The sequence below is a fragment of the Trichosurus vulpecula genome, chromosome 1 (genome assembly GCF_011100635.1).
Source record: "Trichosurus vulpecula isolate mTriVul1 chromosome 1, mTriVul1.pri, whole genome shotgun sequence".
Lineage (NCBI taxonomy): Eukaryota > Metazoa > Chordata > Mammalia > Diprotodontia > Phalangeridae > Trichosurus > Trichosurus vulpecula.
Window position 1 is genome coordinate 457,420,548 of NC_050573.1, and position 25,043 is coordinate 457,445,590.

The 25,043-nt window shown below is 37.9% G+C and overlaps 1 pseudogene; it reads right to left on the reverse strand.

The window, feature by feature from the left end:
- Positions 1 to 1,624: 1,624 nt before the first annotated feature.
- On the reverse strand, positions 1,625 to 23,647 carry LOC118839862 (annotated as a pseudogene).
- Between the last annotated feature and the right edge of the window lie 1,396 nt (positions 23,648 to 25,043).

A 25,043-nucleotide genomic window follows, 5' to 3' on the forward strand; every position in this document is an offset into this window, starting at 1 on the left:
TCTATAAGCAGGAATGTTGGCAGATGGTCTGAGACTCTTTGGTCTGTGCTTCTGGGCAACCTGGGACATTCTGATTTGTTCCACACCCCTGAAGTCACAGACAAGTAGGGAGGCATTGACTGATATACTCAGCCACCCAAACTGGCATATTATTTCAGAAAAAGCAATTGCATTCCATAGGGATGCAGAAACAGCATGCAGATGTACAATGTAAGGCATTACCTTGAGCAGCAATGCCTCTTACAGGCCAAGGTGGCCCCCACAAAGGGAGGCCTGTCGGGAGTTCTCTGGGGCAGGAGTCCTTGCAGTTCTCAGTCAAAAGACTTGGTTTTAGTTTTGGCTCCGACTTGATGCTTCTGATCTCTGTTTTCTCATCTTGAAAATGAGGACTAGATGATTTCTAAGAACCCTTCCAGATCCAAATTTTATGGTTCCAGAGTGATGTTCATAGCTTAAAGTCACGTTATCAAAAATTCCTCCCAGGTCCTCCTCTTGGGTAGAAGTGGGTAATGGTTCCTTCTTCTGCTCCCTTTGCCCACACAGAAATGTTTCAAGTACCAAGTGAGATATAATAGTAAAGCACTAAATAAAGTTATTATTGCTGCTCTTCTCCAGGCCTGGGCTAACCCTGAAGGGGTAGTTAGTGTCTCATGAACAATACATCTAAAGTCTTTTCTTCTTTTTTGACAGATTCTCAAATGGTCAGATCTCTCAGCCTGAGGCTGCTAGATGAACAAAACTTTAATCAACACAGCAGTGGCAGACCCTTTCTTTACCTACCTTGTGGCTCTGATGGACACAAACATCATTGCCATCTGGAAGAAACTCTAGCAGCCAGAAGCAGGGTCAAACACTGGGTTTGTGTTTATAGTGGTGAGAATTGTATGCCTGTAATTCTCACAGTCTCTCCTAAGTGTGCATTTTCTAAATGGATAATTTCAACTAAACTCAAATTAAAACATAAAGTGAGCTGTGTTTTTATGTTCTATGAACATAGAAAGAGATAGCTCACTAAGCCTGAGCTTAGGCACCAAATAACTGCTTTCTTGACTTAGTGGCCAGGTGCTTGATTGCTCTAAGAAATATCAAAGGTCTATTGGACTGGTTGTAAGGGAGATGGAGTTTTAAATCCTGACTGGCATTGAATGAACTGCTCTGTCTCCCAATTTTGTAGCATCTACAGACTTATTAATAAATTACTTACTAATACAAAAACTAATAAATGACCATCTATGGTAATAGGTTAGAGCCCTTTGGCAACCCTCCTTCCAGTTGGACACAGATCCATTAATGATTATTCTTTCGTTATAATTAAACATTATAAACGAGTCTAGCTCTTTCTAATAGTCATCAATCCACATTGTCCAGACTATCATTGTGTGGTTTTATGACAAGCAGAATTTTGAAGATGGCTAAAAAGTTCAATTTGAGATACTGAAAGACAGTGACTCAGAGGTAAGAAACACATTTTATCAGGAAATTGCAGGAGTTATTCTCTGAAGAGAAGAGCAATGAGAAGGATTCCCCCGTTCATTCAACTTTACTTACCTGTTGGATGTCAAAGGGGAGGAAGAGTTTCTGTGTTTATAATCCTATGGAAATGGCACAGGGAAAAGATCAAGAATTATTTGATTCCTTTTTGCTTGTCTTTGATACAAACCTGGAATTGTTCCTCCATCAAGGAGACCTCACTGAGCAGAGCTGTAATGGCATTGGTGGAAAACTTTCTGAGAGCTGTAATTTGGAGTGGTCTATCTATGAATGATTGTTTTGTGTTCCATTGGGTGGGGCCTTTATAGAATGCCAACATCACGTGGGGGCCTTCCAATAACTGATTTGATGATACTTCCTAGTGTGTGCTCCTACTTGTTAATCATGAACAAATAGACATTGGGTATGTTAGTGTCCTTAATAATGGTAATCTTCTTCTCTCTCTCAAAGAAGAGGAAGGATTGAAGGCTGGAGTTTCATTCCCCATCCAGCTGGGACATGCCATGGTCTGAGAGTCTTAGTACTCCAAAAGTGGTGTTTTTGTCAGATGACCCAAGTCTACATACTACTGAAGGATCAGACTCATATTGATATGAACATTTTTGTTATGAATGAAACACAAAGGCAAAAAAGAAGATGCAGCTACATGGGACAGTGGATCACAGATTCTCCTTGGAGAGGTAAGTAAAGGAGTTGTCAGAGTTGGTTCTTATCTTTTATCCAGAGGCAAAGAGAAACAACACAAGAAATGAAATAAATTACATCTAACAGATAGGAAAAGACTTGTTACTGACTTAGAAGTAATTTTCAAACTAACTGACTATTTAGTCAGACCATTGACTTGTTAGAGCAAAGATGAACAGAGAAGAAAGAACAAAATATAAGATGTGCCATGCTAGGGAGGCAGTTCCAATCTGACCTATTTAAACAAATTACTAATATCAAAAAGGGGTAAATGGATAAAGGAACATACATCAACACAGATTATAAACATTTCCTAAGCAAATTTAACCAATGTAAATCAATTACCATGGAGAGGCCAAAAGAACCAGGAAACACTAAGTCTTCTTGCCAAGTGGAAAGATACAGCAACCAAGGACAATGGTGGCTTAGAATATAAATTTGTTTATAAAACCTTACAGAGGAAGATGGCAGATCATGAGCAGTTGTACAAGAAGTAATTGAGTGAAAAACAATTTACAGAATATTTGGTAAGATAATTAATTAACTCATCTTTTACTCCAAACATTTATGGCATAATAGAAAGAGCACTGGTTTTAAAATAAGAAGGACCAGATTCATGTCCTACCTCTGTCATTTATTACCTGTGTGGTTCCAGAAAAGTCAGTTAATGTCTGTGGGCCTCAGTTTCCTTATCTGTGAGCTCTTTTGTATTTTCAGAGTTAACAGTTGGTGCATAACCTATGTGGCTTTTTGGCTATTTGTTTTCAGGGTTTGACAAGATCAACAGATTTTAAAGTCTCTTTTAGGTCTAAATGTATTAGGGTGGATGGCGGTCCAACACTTGGAAGAAATCATGAATGTTATTACTATTGATGAAAAGTTATCTAAAAAGCCCCAATACCTATGGACCTATACTTGTACTTTCCCAAGTGTCCTTATATATGGACTATTTGTGCCTGACTTGTGGTAGATTTTTCTGAGTTTATAATGGTCTGATCAGCCACAGTTGGACACATTGTACCTTGACCCCAATATAGTGATGTCATTTTGGTCCTCTTCATTTTGCTCCTTCTTTGAGAAGGAAGTACAGCAACCAACCAACCAAATTTCTCATCTACAGAAAATTGTTATAAGGATAATCTTTACTTGCATCCAGAGCATCCTAGATAAAACCACGAGAAGGAACAGGTGAGCTTTCATTAAAGATCAAATATCACATCTTTATAGTTACACAATTAGCTGAAAAATCAGGGAATGTAAGATTTTATTATGCTTATTGTTTATTTGTTTATTCATTATGCTTATTGTTAATTTTTTAATCCATATAATTAGATAAAGCAAAAAGCCACCTTGAAGAATCTACTTTAACTAGGTGTTTCCCATACAAATATCTAAATTGTAAAAGATGCTGGAAACTTACAACAGAGATAATTTTGTTTACTGATCCTGTGGTTATTAACTTCTAGCTGAGCATTAAATAGGGAAACTTATTATGGCCAAGGGTATATGGATGTTGAGTGAAGAGTCCAAATGGAAGGAGAATTTCCTAAACATGGTGAGGTCCTTAAGATGCTCCTGTTTGCAGGTGTCATTATGCTGATTACATCAAGACCTGGAATGTTACAGAGTCTCTTAACTGAGATATAAAGTCATACAAGTGCTTTCAACCTAACTATCCACAAAGAAAAAAAACAAGTAAATGAAAACATATTTTCCTGACTATAGTAAGCACACAGATAATTACTTCACAGGACTTGTCCATATATGAATTCTGTACAGACAGTGGAGATGGACAATGGACTGGGCTTAGAGTTCAATATGAGGAACAGCATAGGCTGGATTATATTTAGGAAATTGTAAAGTGTTTTTTAATAACTCCAAGCTTTTCCTCAAAATAAAAACCTGTCTTTTTAACATAGCGACTTCATGAAGATGTTATATGGTAGTGAGTAATGAAATTCCATCATCTGTGAATTATTGGGTAATAGAGACATACATAGTGGGCATAAATAATATTTTTAACTATTGAAGAAGTGAATAAGTGACACAGTAAGAGATATCATCAAAGAGATGTATGACCAGAAAAGGACTAATCACAGGCCAGTCCTACAATGCGTTCCATTAGTAGCTATAGATACCTAGAGCACATTGAATGAATGCCCTGACAAAGATTTCCAGGATCATATGGACAAGTATTTCAGAGAATGTGATGCTATGGATAGGATGTGGCTGGAGGCACAGGGAGTCACACCTACATAGGAAATCATATGTACATCACTGAGTTCATGGAGCTGTAAAAATTGGAAAAAAAACTGTTTGAATATCTAGAATATCTAGGTGAATCTCGAACTATTATAGTTGTATATATACATTGCTGTCTGCTCATTTTCATTGCCTCTTTTCAAATTTGGGGTTCGTTGTGATCTTTCCTTGAATTCGTTGATAATATGGTTATACAGGGCAGCTGATTCTGAAATGCCCCCATATCAGTAGCCAATCATTTTCTCTCTGATAATAAAAAAACTTTAAAAAATCCTATTGCAGTATTTCATTACAGCATGATGGTGAATGTCTTTAGAGCAAAAGATCTGGCAAGTTGTACTAAGCTAGAACAGTTTTTCACGTACTGCTCCAGTTACAGATAAGGTCTGTTATCTGAGGACTAAATTAGGTAAACTTATGGCCTTTAGGTTGTCTACTACATGATGAATTCTTTGGTCATGATGATACAGGAAACAGAAGATGATCTGAAATGACCTTTGATCTTGTGTGGACCACTTTCTACTTAGTGACAGAGACAGAGTAGCAAAAAAAGGGACAAAGCACACTAAGTCCTGTGGTTTTATATAACATCTACCATCATTAACTCTTGGGGCTCTGCTATAATACTTCCGTCCAACAATTAATAAGTGGCCACAGCAGTGGAAGAATTGACCTGCATCCTTATTGACTATTTATTAAGTAAAACAAACTGAAGAAGTCATAGGTACATGGAAGGATGGGTCACATATTTTGTTGGAGAGGCAAGAGAGGAAACCTTCCATTGGGCACCTGAGAAAAATACTGGACCCTAGGAGCAACAAGGAGTGCAATTTCATGGGCTATTGGCCACCTTTCTTTGCAATGCTCAGATTAAGGCAAGAGTACCAGTGTCAAGGTCATTGCAGTTTATGTACCTGGAATTGCAGATGTAGTGTCAAAGAATATTTCTAAAGGTTTAACAAGACAGTGACCATTTAAAGGTTGCAGTAAGAGTAGGTGCTTGGAAGCCATCTCTGTAATGGGGATGGGGAAGGCCAAGAGTGGTGTGTGTGTGTGTGTGTGTGTGTGTGTGTTTAAAATACTTTCTAGCTATGGTCAATTGAATTGTTCCTTCCAAACAAAGTCAATTCATGACTATTCAGGCTGATATTTCATCTTTTAATTATTCAAATCCAAAAGAATGCTTCTCAACTATTTCTGATAATTCCATTGTTTATTAGCACCTTTATCAGAAGAAAAGTGAAGAAAGAAGTTGTATAACTAAGTCAAATGTTCATTGGTATGTAAGGTATGTGTTGGTGTTTGGATGTGTGGTGGGGTGGAGTGAGGGTGGGACACAGATCTTGTCTTCAGCCTTATTCTACTCAATTCAATTCGATAAACATTTACTATTATTAAGCTCTATGAGCCTGGAGTATTTTATTTTGGACCTTTTTATCCCCAGCACATGGTAAACCTTTCCATCTCCCTAAATTCATACGAAAGGGAATAAATTCTACCCCTCTCACTCCTAACAGCAGAGTTAATTGCAAGACTTTATGCTACCTCATCTTACCTCTGGGTTTTACCTCTTAATGTTGCCAGATCATTCACTTACTGCTCACTATATTCTATACCCACTTCCCTTGATGTATTCTATCACTCCCTCCCTGACAACTTCTGTCTCAGCTCTCCCACAATCCCACAGGTGAGGGGAGGGGGGAAATTGAAAGCCTATCTATCACCCATCTCTCCTCTTGAGTCCTAACCAAGTCATTGTCTTGGCCTCTCTTTTTATATACTCTCCTCTGCCAATCTGATAGAAATTCCTCTCCGTTATCCTACCACCAGCTAAGATGATTTGTTAATTAAGAATGCAATGGAGAAGCCTACCATTTTCTGTGCATTATTCTAAACCCTTGACAAATATTATCTCAATTGATCATCTTAATGACCTTGGAACACAGGTGTTATTATTATCCCCTTTTTACGGCTGAGGAAACTGAGGCAAGCAGGTGAAAAGACTTGTCCAGAATCAGACAACTATCAAATATATGAGGTCAGAATTAAATTCAAGTCTCCCTGACTCCAGGCCCAGCACTATATCCACTGTCCTGCCTAGCTGCCTAATTAAGAGATGAAATTTCCTCCCTAAATATTATTTTACTTCTTCTACCTATTCTTATCCTGATTTTTTCCATTAAATTTTCCATTAAATCTTTTACTTCTGCTTCTTCAGCCCACTGATGCTTTCCTTCCATTCTTACTGCCTTCTGACAATGAGGAAGAAGTTTAAAAAAGAAAATCAAACAACAAACAGAAATACTCTCCTACCATACATTCATGTCCTTGTCATAGGGCTCTAACCATATGAAAATAAACATTTCATTTCTTTCATTATTATCTGGCAGTATTTAGCTTCTTGCTGTTTGGTCAGTCTGAAAGCTGAATACTGTATTCAGCTCAGGGTTCTTTTGAAGAAATGATTCAAATTTTTCCGTTTTATTGAATGCCCAGTTATTTTCTTTGATATTTATAGTCAGCTTTGCAGGACAGGTTATTTTGGGCTGTCAGCCAATATCCTTTGCTCCTCAGAATATCATATTCCAATTTTTCCTTCGAGTTCTTCTTTTTAGAGAGTAATTTTGAACTATTCTTATCATTTCACCTTGGGATTTGAAGAGTTTTTCCTTGATGCCTATATGTTCTCGACAGAGACAGTTAGGTATAGTATAGAATGTGGTTTAAAGTATTGGACCTGAAATGAGGAAGATCTGAGTTCAAATCCAACCTCAGATACTTATTAGATATGTAATTCTAGGAAAGTCATTTAATTTCCACCTCAGTTTCCTCAACTGTAAAATGGGGACAAGAACACCACCTACCTTCTAGGTTTATCATGAAAATCAAATGATATAATCATCTTGGGGCAGCTAGGTGGCACAGTTAGTAGAGCATCAGCCCTGGATTCAGGAGGACCTGATTTTAAATCCAGCCTCAGACACTTGACACAGTTTACTAGCTGTGTGACCTTGGGCAAGTCATTTAACCTCAATTGCCCTGCCTTCCCCCCACCCAAAAAAGATAATAATTGTAAAGCACTTAGCACAGCACCTGGTACATAATTCATACTTTATATATTCATTTTGCCTTCATGTTGTACGTCTAGAATTTGGCTAGAATTTTTTTTTCTTGGAATTTTAAACTTGAGATTTCTTTATATTGGTGTTCTGTGGATTCTCTCAATAAACTTTACTGTCTATTTCCAATTTCTGGGGCCTTTTTTTCCTGAATCATTCCCTGGAGCATGACATTCAAGTTTTTTTTCCTATAACTTCCTTTCTGTTTTTTTTTTTCAGAAGACTTATAGTCATTTGATTATCTCTTCACATCTTTTCTTCCAAGTTCAGTATTCCTGTTTCGTAAAATTCCCATATGTTCTTCAAATTCTGGTTTTATTTTAAAATTTTTGTTCTATTTTTTCCTTTCTACCTCTGTATTTTTGTGTTCCAATTCCATCATATCTATTTAATAGGATCCATGAATGTGAAGACTACTTTTGTCTTTTGTTCTCCATTCTGGAGTCTCTCATTAAACTTGTTGATTTATTCCTTAAAAACACCAATTTCTCTATTTCCCTGGTATTTTCCCATGGTTTTTTTGATTGCTCTTCTGAACCATTCTGGAGATTCTAGAAATTGCCCCATCATTGTTTCAGGGAGGCTTGCAGAGTTTCTTGTGGGATCTTTGCTTTCTCCAGAAGATGACTCTGTTGTTTATTGCCATACTCACCTACTAAAAGGGATAGGAGCGTCTCTTCAAATGATTTTCTTAATCAGCTTTTGTCTCTTGTTGTCAATTGCTTTGCTAATTTTTCCATAATATCTGTGCTGAAAATATGTTTGCATAGAATCCTCAACCTGCACAAAGTCCGGTGCTATTGTGCTCCCCACCCCAACCCCCTCTATTGTGCCTCCACTTCCAGGCTTTTCTATTCCACATTCTCAGGGTTTGAAAAGATCTATATTCCTTGGAGTCTAAGGGTGACCACTTGTGACTTATTTTCTACCTCCATTCCTTCTGCTCTTCGGGGTTCTACCATCATTTTACAGCTGTCTTTCTTTAGTCCCTAGGCAGTCTTAGGGGGGTGGTCCCTGAAGGTGTCAGTAGAGGGTCCCCAAGACACAGCTATGAGAACTGCTCTGAGAAGCCTTTGAGGTTGGATCTCTTCTTCACCCTTCTCTGACTCCTTTTTACGGTTTCCTATTTCCTCCCATGCTGCATGAATTACTTTTAATCAGAAATGTTTCTGGTCCCTTTTCTCCTTTGCTTTCTTGTCATCAGATTCTACATTCCTTCACAGCCACCTCTTTTCATCATGGGATGATGAATCATGGGATCATAGCTTAGAGCTGGAAGGAACCTCAGAGGCCACTTAGTGCAACCTCCTCATATTACAGATGGGGAACTGTGAGCAGGAGAGGTTGAGAATCAGAAATGGCCTTGGGATTGGCTTGATTCATGGGCCTCAACTCCTCCTGGGACACTGGGTTTACTTCCAGAACCAGATGTCTAAAATTGCAGCAGCTATGGGGCTCTCCAGCCAATGAATTATTACTATTATTGTTGTTGTGTTTGTCTTTCGTTCTCCAAGAGGACCATGGCATCAGGGAAATGATGACATGACTTGCAGTTGACTTTGATTTGAGTGAGGGAGGTCTGGGCAAAGTCATCAGCCTCACTTTCTCCTTCAGAGCCATCTGGGTCCAGTGGCCAGATATTCACCGGGATGATTAGAGATGGCCCAGGATGCAATGGGAGCCCTTTTAGGCTAAGGCCTTTTCAGATGCTCACTGTGAGTCAGGTAACATCCATTTAGTGAATAGGCCTCTTTAGGAAGTTAGTCAAGGTTTGGCTACTTTAATCAAAAAAAAATTAGGTTATGAGGAAAGAAAGAAACCAGATCTCTTTTAGCTCTGATCCTATGATAATCCAGAGGTGGTGCTCAGGAAAATGGGATTGTCACCAACCATGGAAGCAGGGAATCTCCTGGGGAAACTACAAAGGATTTACTTTAAAAAGTCAGGCACCTAAAATGGCAACAGTAACAAGCAATCTGGGACTGCCCCAGCCAGCTTATGGACTGTGAGAACAGAACTCTAGGCCTGGGACCAGAGGTTCCACTTGGAACAATAATTCTCTGGGTTTAGTCTTTAGTCATTTTTTTTTCCTGTAAGAATTACAACATGGCTGTTCTTTCTCTTATCTTCTTGTCATTATGAATTTTCTGAATTTAGGACTTTTTGTTTGTATATTTTACATGGTAGGCCAAAAGAAAACTTCTCCCTTCTTCATCTCCCCATGATTCCTTCTCACCTTGCTTCCTTATGGGTGGAGCACTCCATCTACCAAAATATTTAAAGCAGCTGAGATGAAGCCTACTGGATGGGACAGAAATATCCAATTGGTTTGGATTCTCTACTTTCCCCTTGCTTGGGGAAGTTTATGTTAGAGGTAAGGTGTGGAAATGGGTGGTGGTGATGGTGAGCTTTGGAGAAAGAGTGGAAAGGTGAGAAAGGTGGGCTAGTCTTTGAATGCCTACTAGATCTCACAGGTGTTGCTAGAAGAGCAATCTACCATTTGCCAGAAGAGCACCTGGAAACCATACTGGACTTGTCTTGGGTGAGCAATCATTCCTGACTGAAATTGCCTTCTGAAGAACTGACACCAGATGGCAATTTGCTTGGCTCTCCTTTCCTCTCTCCTGGCCTGGGAGACTATCTGCTAAAACCAGAGCTTGCCTGTTCTTTAAAGTTTGCTTATATTTCTGTTAAATTTGTGTTGAGAGTTTGCACAAGATGTATTTCATTTTTTTAGGGATAAGAGAGAGAGAGACTGGGAAAAGGGACAGAGAGGAGAGGAAAATAGACTCTGTGGAAGTTATTGGGCTGTTCCTGGCTGGTAGTAATAGAGTCCTGGACTTCAAGTTAAGAAAGAGCTAGGTTCAAATCCTTTCTCAAATACTTACTGGCTGTGTGACCCCGGGAAAGGCACTTTACCTGTCTCAGCCTCACTTTCCCTAATTGCAAAATGGGGACAATACTAGGGCCTATCTCACAGAATTGTGAATATCAATTGAAATAATATGTAAAGTATTTTGTAAAGCTTAAATTGCTACATAAGTGCTGGCTATTATTATTACTTATTATTATATTTTATAAATTCTCTAAGTGACATAAAATAATAAATCCGTTTTTCCCCTAGGCCAAAGATGAGCTCAGAGGTAGTTTCTGTCTGGTGAGGGCTTACTTGAGCTGCCTCAGAAGGCTGATATTTGAGAGTATGGAGCCAAAGGTGGTGCCTAGAGAGAAAGCCAGGAGGAGAACATCCTAAAGGTGGGGGCCAGAGAGAACAGGAACAAGAATCCTTCCTAGCCCTTTATATCCTGCAGTAGCTGCCTGGGATGAATCTTTTTTCCTCATGCAAACAATCCCTCACAGAGACGTAGCTGCATAGCCTTCTTTTCCCACTCTCTTTCTCTTTTCAGACCATCCTTCCTACCGATGCTTGTGGTTGATACCACCACCAATATAATTTGCCTAATACTTCCTTCTGATCATGTTATTCCTATGTTCAAAAACTTTCCATGGTTCAGAAATAGAACCTGCAAAACAAGATGTAAATCCGCTATGTGGCATTCAAGGCCTCTCTAATAAGTTCCCAATCTATTTTCTAGTCTCATTTAACAGTGCTTCTCTTTACACATTCCATGCTCCAATCAAAATGTTCCCCTATCTTGTCAAGCATTCTCTCATGAGAGACTTTTCATCTTTGTCTCACGGTGCCTAACAAAGCACCTTGAACATAATGCGTGCTTAATCAATGTTTGTTTTAATGGAAGACATTAGATATAAAAAACTAAAATGAAAATTTTAGAGTCTTTATGATTACCATTTATTAATTCATGTACATTCCAGAACTGGCTACAATTTATTTATACAGCATTAATATCTATTTTTTTCTACCATGGGGATCTTATATTTATTAATTTTTTATAACTGGAGTATTTAAAAATTTTTGTAACATCTCATAACAATATTACATGAAGCTCACTAACGAATAAAATGAAGAATATGAAACTTTATTTAGTAAATTAAAAACTAGTAAAATGAATTCACTTCAATTTCATAGTATGGCTAGTGAAGAGAGAGAGAGAGAGAGAGAGAGAGAGAGAGAGAGAGAAGGAAGGAAAGAGTCAAAGAAGTCACAGAGATGGAGAGAAATAGACAAAGGCCCAAATCTTCTTTGTTCCACTTCTCTCCCCATCAACAACTACAACTCTCAGCCATCCCAGACTCCCAGGCCAAATTCTACCTCACACCATCTTTTCTTTGCCTTCTCTGTAATTTTACATTAAAATTGTCTAGGGTTAAAGACAGACTAATAATAATAATATTCACAAAATGACAGAATTTAAGAATTGGCTAAGACCTTAGAGGCCATCAAATCTGGCCAGTTCTTGTATCTCTCAGAAAAGCTGCACACAATTAGATTATTTGATCAACAATATTTTTGGAAATACAATAAAAGTTATATGATCTTTAACTTTCCCAAAAGAAAAAGAGATGATATTTCTGATATCCCTTAAAACAGATTTTAAAATCTGGTATCTGAATATTACCACACTTTAAAAACCCCCTAATTAGTTATAATATAATTAATATATTTTAACATCTTTTCTTTTAAACTTTTGCCTCCTCCCACTGATCTTAAGACGATAAAACTAAAATTAGTGTTTATAGTCAACTTACGGTATTTAAAGCTTAGGCACAAGGACATTGCTGGAGGGGATGGGGTGGGCATCAAAAAATCTCTCTTCTCTATTTTGCCTATGAGATATGTGTAGAGGTTGAGGGGGATTGGGGAGAGAATGGCTCAGTCTCTCTCTCTCTCTCTCTTTCTCTCTCTCTCTCTCTCTCTCTCTCTCTTTCTCTCTCTCTCTCCCTCACCTTAATTTATCTGTTACAATAGTGCTTGCTACCTGCCTGGATTTTTTTTTTAAATTTCTGTGGAGAGAGAGATGAAGAAATAAATACTGTTTGGACTCTAGTGTATATAAGTACATATAGGAACTATGCCATATTAATTTTCAAAACCATTTTGAGCACTTTAGATGACTTCCTCCTGCCCAGGTTTTAAAGCTTCCTCTGGATGCTACTGTATCCTTTGAAAACACCCCTACAAAGGATTAGATGAGGTTGCATATATGTCTGTTTGTTGGTTCATTTATGGGTGCACTTCCTTAAGAAGTGGTCTTTTAATGATTTCTGCTCCATCTGATGAGATCACAGAATTATAGAAATCATAGGATTTAGAGCTGCAAGGGACCTTAGAGATGAAGACTCATTTTTTCTTCCAAAGAAAATTAAGATGATGAAGGAAACTATCATTTTCTAGTATCTGTAATTGCAACAGAGTGGGGGATGGAATCACATGTTATTAAGAAAAGATTTCTGGCTTTTTTTTAATTCTGGGGAAGAAAGATTTATCTACCTCCAAATAGGAGACTGATCTGGTGTCAATTCAAATCTGCCATATCAAGCTATTGGAGAAGAGAGAAGGGATAGAGATTCTCTCTCGGCTGTTTTTATTTGTAAGTCGAAAAAATGAGAAATTAGAGAATATTAGTTCATATCAAGAAGGCAAAAAACCCCTCCACACAAAAAAGACATTATTAATTCAGGCAAGGATTGTTGATTTCCAAATAACCTTGTCTCTGGATGGCTCTCATAAGGAGAGGCCAGGGCTCTCAGCTTTAGAAGCCGAATAAGTCTGGTGTATCATTCTGTCATTTTTTATGAGAACAGTGGCCCTGAGGATCTTGCTTTTTTTAAAAAAAGCTATCAAGGATTATCTATGCCACCTACTGTACAGAAGGTTGTAGGCACATACATTTAGTATAATTTATAGGTTATAAAATCAGTAAACATTTCTAGTCAGTGGAGTTAATATTTTTTTCCCATGATGTCTTTAAAGTCCAGACTGAGATTGGCTTACCTATACAATAGAAATTTCTACAGAAAGATAATTACAGATCTTTACTTTTAGGTGCAGTCTTTGGACATAAATAGAATACAGATACTATAACTAAGATGAAGATAACAGTCAAAACCATGAGGCAGCCAGGTGGACCTGGACATAGGAAGACTTGAGTTTGAATTCTTCCTCATACACTTGTAGCTATCTGACCCTGGGCATGGAAAAGTCACTGAACCTCAGTTCTTAGCTGGGCCTCAGTTTCCTCACCTATAAAAGGAAAAGTGTTGGACTTGATGGCTTCTAAGATCTTTCCATCTCTACCTCTGTGATCCTATGATCATTGATCTGAAGATAAGTGCTGTAGAAATTGTATTTCCAACCAATTTAGTCACGTTGCCCCAGGGACAAATCAATAACAGACATGCATTAATAAAATATTTATTTGGTTGAATATCTATATTATACAGATAGTATATACATAAAAAACAAGAGGTTATTTTCTTTTTTTTCCCTCCAGGTACCTATTGTTTCCTGATGGATCTTAGGTGACATCCAACATCAGATGCAGAGAGAGAATAATTCGGCAAATTCTTCTGGAGAAACAGTTTCCTAGGTTGAAAGGGGCTTTACTGGCAATAATAATAAACAGTCCCTGGGTAATTTGAGTGTTCCCAATAGTCATGATTTTTTTTATTAGAAGGCACCCCTTGTGGTTAAGGGTGACCAATGTGTAACCCCCCACATGCCATTTACAAGATCACTCAGATTGTTGGGAATTTTTTTTGTTCTGAGTATCTCTTTGGAATAGATCCTACTTTACTTCTAAAGGATCGTGAAGGGAAGGGGGGAAGGGAATAATGTTTTATCTAGCACCTACTATATACCAGGTACTTTCTCATCTTAGCCTCACAATAACCTGTGAAGTAGCTACTACTATTATCTTCATTTCACAACTGAGGAAGCTAAGGCAGACAGGGGTTAAGTGACTTTTCCAGGGTCATAAAATAGCTAGTAAGTATCTTAGGCTGGATTTGAACTCAGATATTTCTGACTCCAGGCACAACTCTATCCACAGCATCACTAGCTGCCTCTCCATGAGTCTCCCTTATCTATCTCTGTGATTCTGTATTCTAATAAGCAAAAACTTGTCACATTTTTTACAAACTTGAAAAATCTGCTTAGGTGTAGAACAACAGTTAAATTTATTGTTGTCTTTCCATTTTCTGGATGTCACTATTATAGTAATAGTTGGTGCTAGGATAACAGACAAAATGTAGTTCAATAAATTTGCATTAGTTTCATTCCCTCCTATCCCCCTAGGAATTCTATTTTATTCCTCTTTTAAAATTTTAACTTAATCCATTTAAGATAATTACATGTTAATTACATAAAGTTTAGATAAATTATGAATGAAAGAAGTGAGGCTCTGAGAGGGGGTTTAAAGAAGAAAAGGTTGCCGATTAGGTATATGGGGAGGGGAAAATGTTAGCCATAAAGCATACTGGAATAAGAGTATTGGTTCAATTTCACCATCTTGGGTCTTAATCGCTGCATTGCTAAGATGTAGTTTTTTATAGGACTATACCCTAGGGCCTTTGGAAGGAAGTCTAAGAGGGGCCTGGATCAGAAGTCAGTCAAAGCCAGAGGAATAAATAGAACCAGGATGTCAGTTTGTATAAAAAGAGTCTAAATTGATACTGTCAGTGCTGATAACAAAGTGCTTTGCCAGACCATAAGACATGAGTAGGTCTGAAAATCCAAGGAAGAGTTTTGAGGTTTTGGATTTCATGGCCAAGCCTGATGGAATAAAGAGTACAGGCAAAGAGATTTTATTAGAGGTCCAGGGTTTTAGCCAAGAACAAAGTAACAGCAAGGAGTTTAATCTGACCTGACCTAGGAGCAGTGTCCAGTATCTGGGAGGGAAGGGATCATTTATTAAAGTCCTACTATGTACCAGGTACCATATTAAGTGCTTTACAAATTTTATTTCCTTTTGTGTGGAAGAAGCAATTAGACAGGGCATGAACGTCCTATGGATAGCCTCTTCACTGGTTTAAAAAAATTAATTGACTGATTTTATTGATACATTTTGACACCACAGACACTTTCCAACAAATGCCCCAATACCTGCCTCCCCCCGAAGAAAATTCATTCTCCACAGTTAAGCAAAAACCACCTAATAGCATGATTGTGACTCATAGTACGTGCAACTTTTCATTTTTACAGTTTACTTGTTAGCAGAGAGGAAGCTTAGAGAGGTCAGAGAGAGAGATAAGTCCAGTGATGTATTGCTGGGGAAAGAGGGGAAAAGGTCGCTAGACTCTTTCAGAATTCTAGATCCAGAATAGGAATTGCATTATGTAAAATCATTTTTAAAAAAATTCTCTGAGCAGCACATCACTTGCTATTTTACATTGAACAGAGGGTCTGCTAGGGGGAAATTAAAACGGCTTCTTTACTACAGTGCCTCTTCATCCTTATTGTGTTTGAGGACTAGAGCCCTAGGGAGATTTACCTCAGCCTGGGAGTATCACAAATCCTAAAATGGGTTACTGACCACAAGTTAGGTGACAGTGGAACTGTGAGATCCAAGCGGGAGGAGTGCAGTTTACTTTAGAATCAGGGGTGGGGAGTGGGGAAGCAGGAAGGGCAATGGAAAGGGAACAAACATTTATATAGCACGTACTATGTGTCAGGCACTGTGCTAAGCATTTTACAAATATCTCATTTTATCCTCACAACAACCCTGCGAAATGGGCACTTTATCCCCAATTTACAGTTGAGGAAACTGAGGCAAACAGAAGTCAAGTGAGCTGCCTAGGGTCACTTCATCTTAGTCTTCCCATATTTGTCATCATTCTTCATATTAATAATTCTTTATATTTCAATAATATTACATTCACGTATCACTTTGTTCAGCCACCTCCAACTGTACACATTTTGTTTGATTTTTTTTGGGGGGGCAGGGCAATTGGAGTTAAGTGACTTGCCCAAGTTCACACAGCTAGTAAATGTGTCTAGTGTCTGAAGCTGGATTTGAACTCAGGTCCTCCTGACTCCAGGGCCAGTGCTCTCTACTCACTGCACCTCACTGTACACATTTTGTTTCTAACTGTGCTATAAATATTACACACACACACACACACACACACACACATGCTTGCTGTCTTTAATTGGTTTGACATGTAATTCCAATAATGGCATCTCTGGGTTAAAGGGTGAACAATTTAGTAACTTTCTTACATGATTTCAAATTGTTCTCCAACAAAGTTGGACCAAATCACAGCTCCACCAGCAATAAATTAGCATTTACACTGGTTTTAAACAGCCCTCTTGGCATTAGGGAATAAGGACCAACAGGTATATGTTGATTCTCAAGGTGAGGAACACAACATTTCATAGGTGTTGTTTTCTGTAGAAACCAAGGTCCTCTGGGAAGCCCTCACAACTCTGGTAAGTTTGCTGACATAGCTATGTCACTCATTCCATCTCTCTGGCTGTGGATCTACAGACCAAGAACTTCACAGGATGTGGAAAGGATGGGATAGTTTATTCCAGCTTCCAGAACCCATACTATGGCCTACTTGCTGGCATTCAGTATCTTCTCTATTAAATGTAGATAGTAGTAAAGCATTAGAGCAAGGAGGAAGTGGGGCAAAGAAAAAGGATGGAAAGGTCACCCACCCAGTTCTTTGTCAGTAATATACTGCAGTCTGCTCAAGCTTACCATGGACCTCCACATTGTCAGTTAGATGACTGGCAATTTAATTCTTCAGAAATTGTGCCATTTCATGACTTGTAGTTTGCTTTTGTCGTTTAGTTATTTTTTTCAGTTGTGCCCAACTCTTCATAACCCCTTTTGGAGGTTTCCTGGCAAAGATGCTGAAGTGGTTTACTGTTTCCTTCTGCAGCTCATTTTACAGATGAGGAAACTAAGGCAAATAGGATTAAATGACTTGCCCAAGGTTACGTGGCTAGTGTCTGAGGCCATATTTGAACGCAGAGAGATGAGTCTTCCTGCCCCCATTTTTGGATGCGGACAATGTAGGAATTTGTTATGCTTGATTGTGAAAAACAAGGCTTTTGTTTTTCTTTCTAAATTGTGAAGGACTTGTGGGTGGGGAGGAGAAAAAAATAAATGCTTATTAACTGAAAAACAAATCAAATAAATAAAATTATTGGTCTTTATTTTAGGGAGATCAGTCAGGTTCATTAAAAATGTTGTGAATTTCCCAAAGGCAATCTAACTCACTCCATTCATCTTGTTCAGTTCTGGGCCCAGGTCATCGTCCAGCCACAAAGTCTGCCCAAGATATATGTACTGATTGATCGACTCTATGGATTGTCCATCCAGCTACCTATTATTATCTCAGTGATGAGGGCCTGAACCAGAGTGGTAGCGGTGTGAGAAGAGATAAGGGGAGGTATACAAGAGATAATGTAAAGGTAGAAACAAGACTTAGAGACAGATTGGTTATGTGGGGTGAGTGGGATTGGGGAGTTAGGGATTACAATAAGGTTGTGACCCTGGATGACTAGGAGGATGGTAGAACCCTTGACAGTCATAGAAATATTGAAAAGAGGGGTTTTCAGCAAAGTCTGTTGGGGAGCAGCAGAAAACAACAGTTGTCAGGCACAGTAGAGAACAGTAGTGCAGGGTCTCGAATATAGTAGGAACTTAATAAATGTTGATTGACAGACCAACTTACTGAGTGATGACACCATTTGCTTTGCAGCATCAAGAGGTGTGAGTTCACTTCCTTGGTTTTCCTATGTGGATAGTTAGGCTGAACTTTTTGTATGATTATGAATCTCATCCAGAAAACTCTGCAAGACTCTGAGTGTAGAGAGCTAATTCAGGAATGATTTCCACATTACTAATAAGTGTTTTCCTATCTACTATAGCATAATCGATTTCATTTTTTTAAATGAGGCAGCATGGTATAGTGTATAGAGTGATGGATTTGGACAAAAAGACTAGGATTTGAATCTTGGGTCCACTTCTAACTCCATGACCTTGAGCATGCTACTTAACTTTTCTAGTCTTCTGGAAAATGAGGGAGTTGCACAAGATGCTTCTAAGGTCCTTTCTAACTAAAAAATCTTTGATTCTTGATGCTCTCCATGCCCAATATGTTTTTAATCTCTTTTGGAGTAAAATACTTATGATATAGGGGTAGGAGGCTCTTGTTTAGTCTGTAAGCTTTGGGATTCTCTTTTTTCTTATTCCTGAACCATATTTTCCAACTTTTTTTTTGCCATCTTTCCATATTCTCACCCTTGCATTGAAGTAACCAAATATCAATGCATATGTTAATTTAATTTAGACAGTCTGATTGGGCTTTGCAATGCATATTTCTGCTACCTCATTTTTTTGCAACATGTTGGCATGTAAATAATAAGTATCTTTATGGGTATCTTTTTGCAGATGTTTGTCACGAGCAACACAATACAGCACGAGCAGGATATTGCTTCCTGTTGTCTTTGGATCCATGATAGAACCAATGCTACCATCTCCTTTATTTGCCTCTCCAAGTAGAGCCTGTGAGTCATTTCATTTAGAACAAGAATCTCAATGCTGATGAGAATCATTTCCTCCTCTAGTATGTCCATACATTGGTCATTGGATAAGAATCTCCCATTTAGAGAACCAACATCTAATTTAATGTTTATAAGTGATCTAATAAACACATGACCTGAACGCTCTTCTCTCTTTCCCATTGCTCTGCCAACATCACTGCAAAAGCTGAAATATACAGGACAGAACATTTACCGTTTTTTGTTTCACAAACTGTCAGAACCTCAATTTAAGGAGAGTACCCAGGCTGTCTCTGTGTTCAAGGTTGCACCCCAGACTTTCTTGATAATGCATGCACATGGGGAATCTTTGTCTCTTCTCCCTCCCCACTTCCAACTTCCTTCTATGTGTTGGCTTTCCCTATTAGAAAATGTAAGTTTTAAAGGTTCTCCTCATATAGAGTGTCTGTGATATTGAAGATTATATATGATCTTTATGCATATGAAGTTAGAAAGATAACTATGAAGACAACTTGGCTCAATGAGCCTTTCATTATTAAATGAGAGCAAACAACGGGGAGGCTGTATTCACCAAAGGCACTCCCCATATGGTGGAGGCTTTTTTATACTTTCTACCAAGATTGTCCCACCATTTCCCCATGCATAGTAATTGCCATCCCTCTTTCATCCATATGGGACACTTCTCATCCAGAACAGCTACAGAAAGGAGAGGCAAGTTTCCTATTTTTCTTCCCCCATTATTTTACTGTCTAAAAAAATACACAAAATAAGTACACAATCCTTCTTAAGGTTTTCTAAGGGTTTTCTTTGTTTTCTACTACTGAAACTACATGAAAATTCAGATGAGATAAAATAACACATGACAGGCAAGTTATGAAATTACAAGTAGTCCTAAAAAGCTACAGGAATAGATAACCTTTATCATGGGAATGGAACTAGTCTCTGATCTTTCTTAACTTTTCCTATTAAATGGTTCATTGAGCAAACTTTTATTAAGTGTGCACTTTTAGCAGTCCTCCATCCTTTAGGCCCTTCTAAAGAGCCAGTTATTTTTATCTTAAGTATTTTGAATACTAGTCTAAGCTCTCAGGCTCTTAGTCTAAAATCTATTTCGGCGGGCAAAGTCATTAGGATTCACTATCATCCTAGAAACTAGTGTCTACTTTTATGCCTCAGAGTGTCCCTGCTTGTATGAGACCCTTCTCTATTTGCTCCTGGATATTCCTCCTTGGACTACAGGCCACCTTTCTGTTACATTGGCATCTATTCCTTTGACCTTCCTCAGGGTCTCAAAGATTGCTCCTGGAAGTCCTATATTGTTCTTTTCCATATTCCTCTTTGTCCCAAATATTTTTGTCAAAATCAATAATAACATAATAATGACAACAATGATTAATTATGAGTGATTATAAATAATAATGATAACAATAATGGCTCAAATTCACATAGCACTTCAAAGTTTGCAAAGTGCTAGATATGTCCAAAATCCTATTTGATCTTCACTATAACCCACTGAGGTAGATTTCTATTATTATCCTTATTTTACAAATCAAGGCTCAGAAAAGTTAAATGATTTGTTCAGGATCACAAAGATAAGGTCAGAAGGATTCTGACCAAAAATTCCCTAACTCAAAGTTGTGAGTTCTAATCACTACACTGTACTGTTTGTTAAAATTGGCTAACCAGTTATTAAGGCTAGTTCTTCCATTATGGTCAAGTTCAGTGCCTTCACCTAATGTTCTAGGCTAGTACCAGGGTCCAATTCCTCTAGCATTTGCATACCTTTATGGTCCATGCCATCTGTCTTCAAAACTTTTTCCTCAAAGATGTGGTTTCAAAATGTTTATAACACAGAATTTTCCTGTGGTCTTAATGTCGTGCAACTTGTTGAACCTCTCACTAAGTATGTTTTCTATCTGAAAAAGACCTCTAGCCATCAGTTAATTTGGGCAACTTACCAATCTTTTCAACAATTTAAGTTAACTTCTCACCACCAGTAACAATGTCTCTTTGGACTCAGACTTCCAAAAGAATATACATTGGGGTAGGTGAAAACTCACTTTAGGCCTTTATATCTAGCCAACAGGCCACACTTAACATTCCCTTGAGCCAAACACTAGGGATTACTCAGCACAGTCATTTTTCCACCTGTTCTAATATACATATTGCTCAGGGAACAATAATTAAATTAGCATTATCATTGCTACTGAAAAGGGTGTGACAATCTATTATTGTCTTATGGCGACACAATATTTGTGACTGTTCGACCCGAAACTCCTTTTCCTGATTACCATTTCCCTCTCTGTGTTATAATATTAAGTTCCACAGGGGCAGAAATTTTCTTACTTTTCTATTTGCATAGTATCTAGTTCAGTACCTCGTACATAGTTGGTGTTTGATTAATGCTTATTCATTTATTTTTAAATTTTTTAAAAATTTAATTTAATTTTAGACTCAAGGGCCAGAACACAAATACAGAATAGAGAAAAGAAACAAAACATATCATAAACTTAAATACAAAGTAAGAAAGAAAAAAAGCATGTCGTGTGCATAGCAGAATGTAAGGGAGGATTCAAAATGTATAACAATAGATTTTCATTTCAAGAAAGCCTATATGATAAATAATACATGTTGTTTTGAAAATCGTCCATCTTTTCTTTGCTTCCTTGTGAGTTTTCTTTTTTTCTCTGCTGTGCACTTTTTTACTTTGTTCTTTTTTTCCCCTCCCCCCACCCCACCCCCAGAAGGCTACAATAAAGTTTAGATATGTTTCTCTATAGCTATAGATATATACATACACATATAAATATACACATACATGTATAGACATATCCTTTCCCAAATATACTCTACTCCTAATCTTTGTTTTTATATTTATGCTTATTTCTTATTTCCTGTCCCTCCTGATTCCTCTACTTTACTTGACTGACTACCTTGCCCTCCTATTACTTGCCTATCCCCCTCTAAAGAGCCCTCCCCTATCCTCCCATTCCCATTAATCTAAACACCCTTTACCTATTCCCTCATTCCCCCCTCTAAAAATCCCTCCCTTGTGCTCTCCCCCCTCCCTATACCCCTACCATTTTATTTCTTCTAAATTTAGAAGACTTTTATACTCTTCTAAACATATATGTATGGTTCCCTCTTAAACCCATTCCCAATGAAAGTAGGTTAGCAGAACTATCAGCCCTCCTCCCCCACCTAATTTCTCTGTATCCTTTCTTCTTCTTGCACCTCTTTTGTATAAAATAGATACTCTTTTTACCTGTTTCTAAATGGTTTTACTTTTTAAATTCATATCACAGTCAGGTTTATCCCCCTCTTTCTTATTAACTTGCCAATTCTCAATAAGAATCTTAGACATACATTTTACATTTTATGCTATATAAAAGATAAATGGTCTGTCCTTATGAATCCCTTATAATCCGTCTTTGGTATGTATCTTATGTTTCTCTTGGTTCTTATATGTCAAATCTTCTACTAAGTTCAGGATTTTTTTTAACAAAGTCTTGAAAGTCTGAGAGTTTATCAAATGTCCATTTTTTTTTCATTCAAAATAATACTTAAATTGAAGGGTATGATATTTTTGGCGAGAGCCCCAGGTCTTTTGCTCTTTGATGTATTGTGTTCCAAGATCTGCAGTCCTTTAATGTCTCTACTGGTAGGTCTTGTATAATTCTAGTTGTGGTACCATCATGTTTAAATTGTTTTAATCTTGATGCTTTTAATATTTTACCCTTAAGCTGAGGGTTTTGGAATTTGACTATGATGTTCCTATGAGTTTTCCTCATAGGATCTCTTTTAAGTGGTGTTCGATGGATTTTTTCTATTTCTACTTCCTTGCCTTGTTCTAATGCTTCAGGACAGTTTTTTTTAATTATGTCTTATATTATTGTATCAAGATTCTTTTTTTGATCACAACTTTCAGTTAGTCCACTTATTTTTGTATTTTCTCTTCTTGATCTATTTTCCAAATCTATTGTTTTCCTTATAAGATGTTTCACTTTCTCTTCTATTTTTTAATTATTCATGTTTTGTTTAATTATTTTTTTTGATCTCTTCTAATTTCACTGGCTTCACTTTGCCCAATTATAATTTTCAAGGTGTCATTTTCCTCCTTGAGATTCTGGATCTCCTCTTCTAATTGGTTGACTTTCCTTTCATAACTTTCTTGTTTTTTTTAGATTATTTTTATTTATTTAGTTTTTAATTTTTCCTCCATCTCTGTCATTTGATTTTTAAAGTCTTTTTGAAGATCTTTTATAAATTCTTTTTGGGCAAATGACTGTTTAACATTACTCTTTGGGGGTTTCTTTACTTCAACATCCTTCTCTGAAGATGAACCCTGGTCATCTCTATTCCCATAAGAGGTTTCTATGGCTGGATTCTTTCTCCTTTGCCTGTGCATTTTTTTTTGTGGTAATAACTTGATTTTTGTAATCACCTCTAGCCCTGAGGTATGGGAAATGGTGCCTCTTGCCCCAGATCTTCAGCTCTCCCCTCTAGCCTGGAATCAAAGCCAAACCTCCAATCTCCTGTAAGTGCTCACAGCCAGGGGCTTTCTGCCCCACTGCTTCTGCACTCACCCGGGGTGTGCTGGTTTCTTCTCACCCCCACTGTTCTTCACAGCACAGCTGGGTCTGGCGTTCCTCATCAGCGGAGGTTCTTTCAGTCTTCCTGGGCTCAAAAACCCAACTCCCCTCACTATCCCAGGGTGAAAAGTTCTAATGGCTGAGGCTGAGGCAGCCTCTCCAACCAACTAACTCAGGGCTTGCTGCAAGTTTTTAAAAGGGAACCTAGCCTGGAGGTGTTTACTCTTCTCAAGGACCAAACCTGGTCCTGGAATTTTTCTTCAGATCTTCTCAAACTGTCCCAGGAAGATCCTGGTTGTGCCCCAATTCTTCTTTGTCTCCACCCACATTTTGTTTGCCCTAAGTGCTATTTTAATTCTTTTGTAGAGCAAAATCTTGAGAGTTCGGAATATTCTGACCTACTCCAGCATGTTCCCAGAATCCTCTCTTGCTTATTCATTTATTGATCAATTGTGTAGAGATGGGCATCTCCATGTACAAGATTCAGAATTTGGAGACATAAGTTGCAAGGTTGCCTTTCCAAAAGTGCAATGAGCAGAGAATTATGAGAGAACTGGATAGAGATGGAGAGAAGTGGCAAAGAGAGATAGTGAAAGAAAATGATGAACCCTCTTTGAGCCTTCTGTGCCTCTGGCTTCCAAAAAGCAATGCTTTCTAGAGCCAGAGTGCCCATGATTCCACTTGAACATCATTAATGATAATGAGATCATGGCTTAGGGTTTCAGTGACCATATCTATGATTCATTGAGAGAAATGGGCCAAGATAGAAACCAAGACAGCAGAAAAAAAACAGCAACCCAGCCAAACTCTCCCAACATTCCTTTCCAAACAACTTTAAAATAACACTGCAAAATGAATTTTGAAATGGCATAGCCAGCAAACATCAGAGTAAGAATTTTTTCCAGCCTAAGACAACTTAGGAAGTCGGCAGAAGAGGCATGTGATACTTGGATGGGCACTGGCCCACAGCTCATGCACTGGGGGCAATACCAGTGGTGGGCCTTAGAGGTGACTTGTCATGAGGGAGCAAGGGCCCTAGTCACAGTTCTGATCCAGAGATCACAGACCAGGAGAGCAGTAATCATATCTCTCCCTGGATCACACCATTTTGGAAGCACTGAAAACTAGCAGACCCCCAGATTTAGCTCTGAAATCAGAGCATGAAAAAAAATCTGAAGCTTGGGAAAGTGCTCTCTCAGCCCCAAGAGCAAATCCCAACTTTAATATAAAGCTAACAGTAAAAAAAATAGGCTGGAAAAATGAGCAAACAAATAAACAAAAGATTTTGACCATAGAAAGTTATTATAGTGACAGGGAAGATTGAAACAAACTTGGAAGAAGACAACAAAGTCAAAACTCCTATATCCAAAGCCTCAATGAAGAATGTTAGTCACTCTCAGGTAAAAAAAGAATTCCTGGAGGAGCTCAAAAAGATTTTAAGAAACAAATAAGATAGGA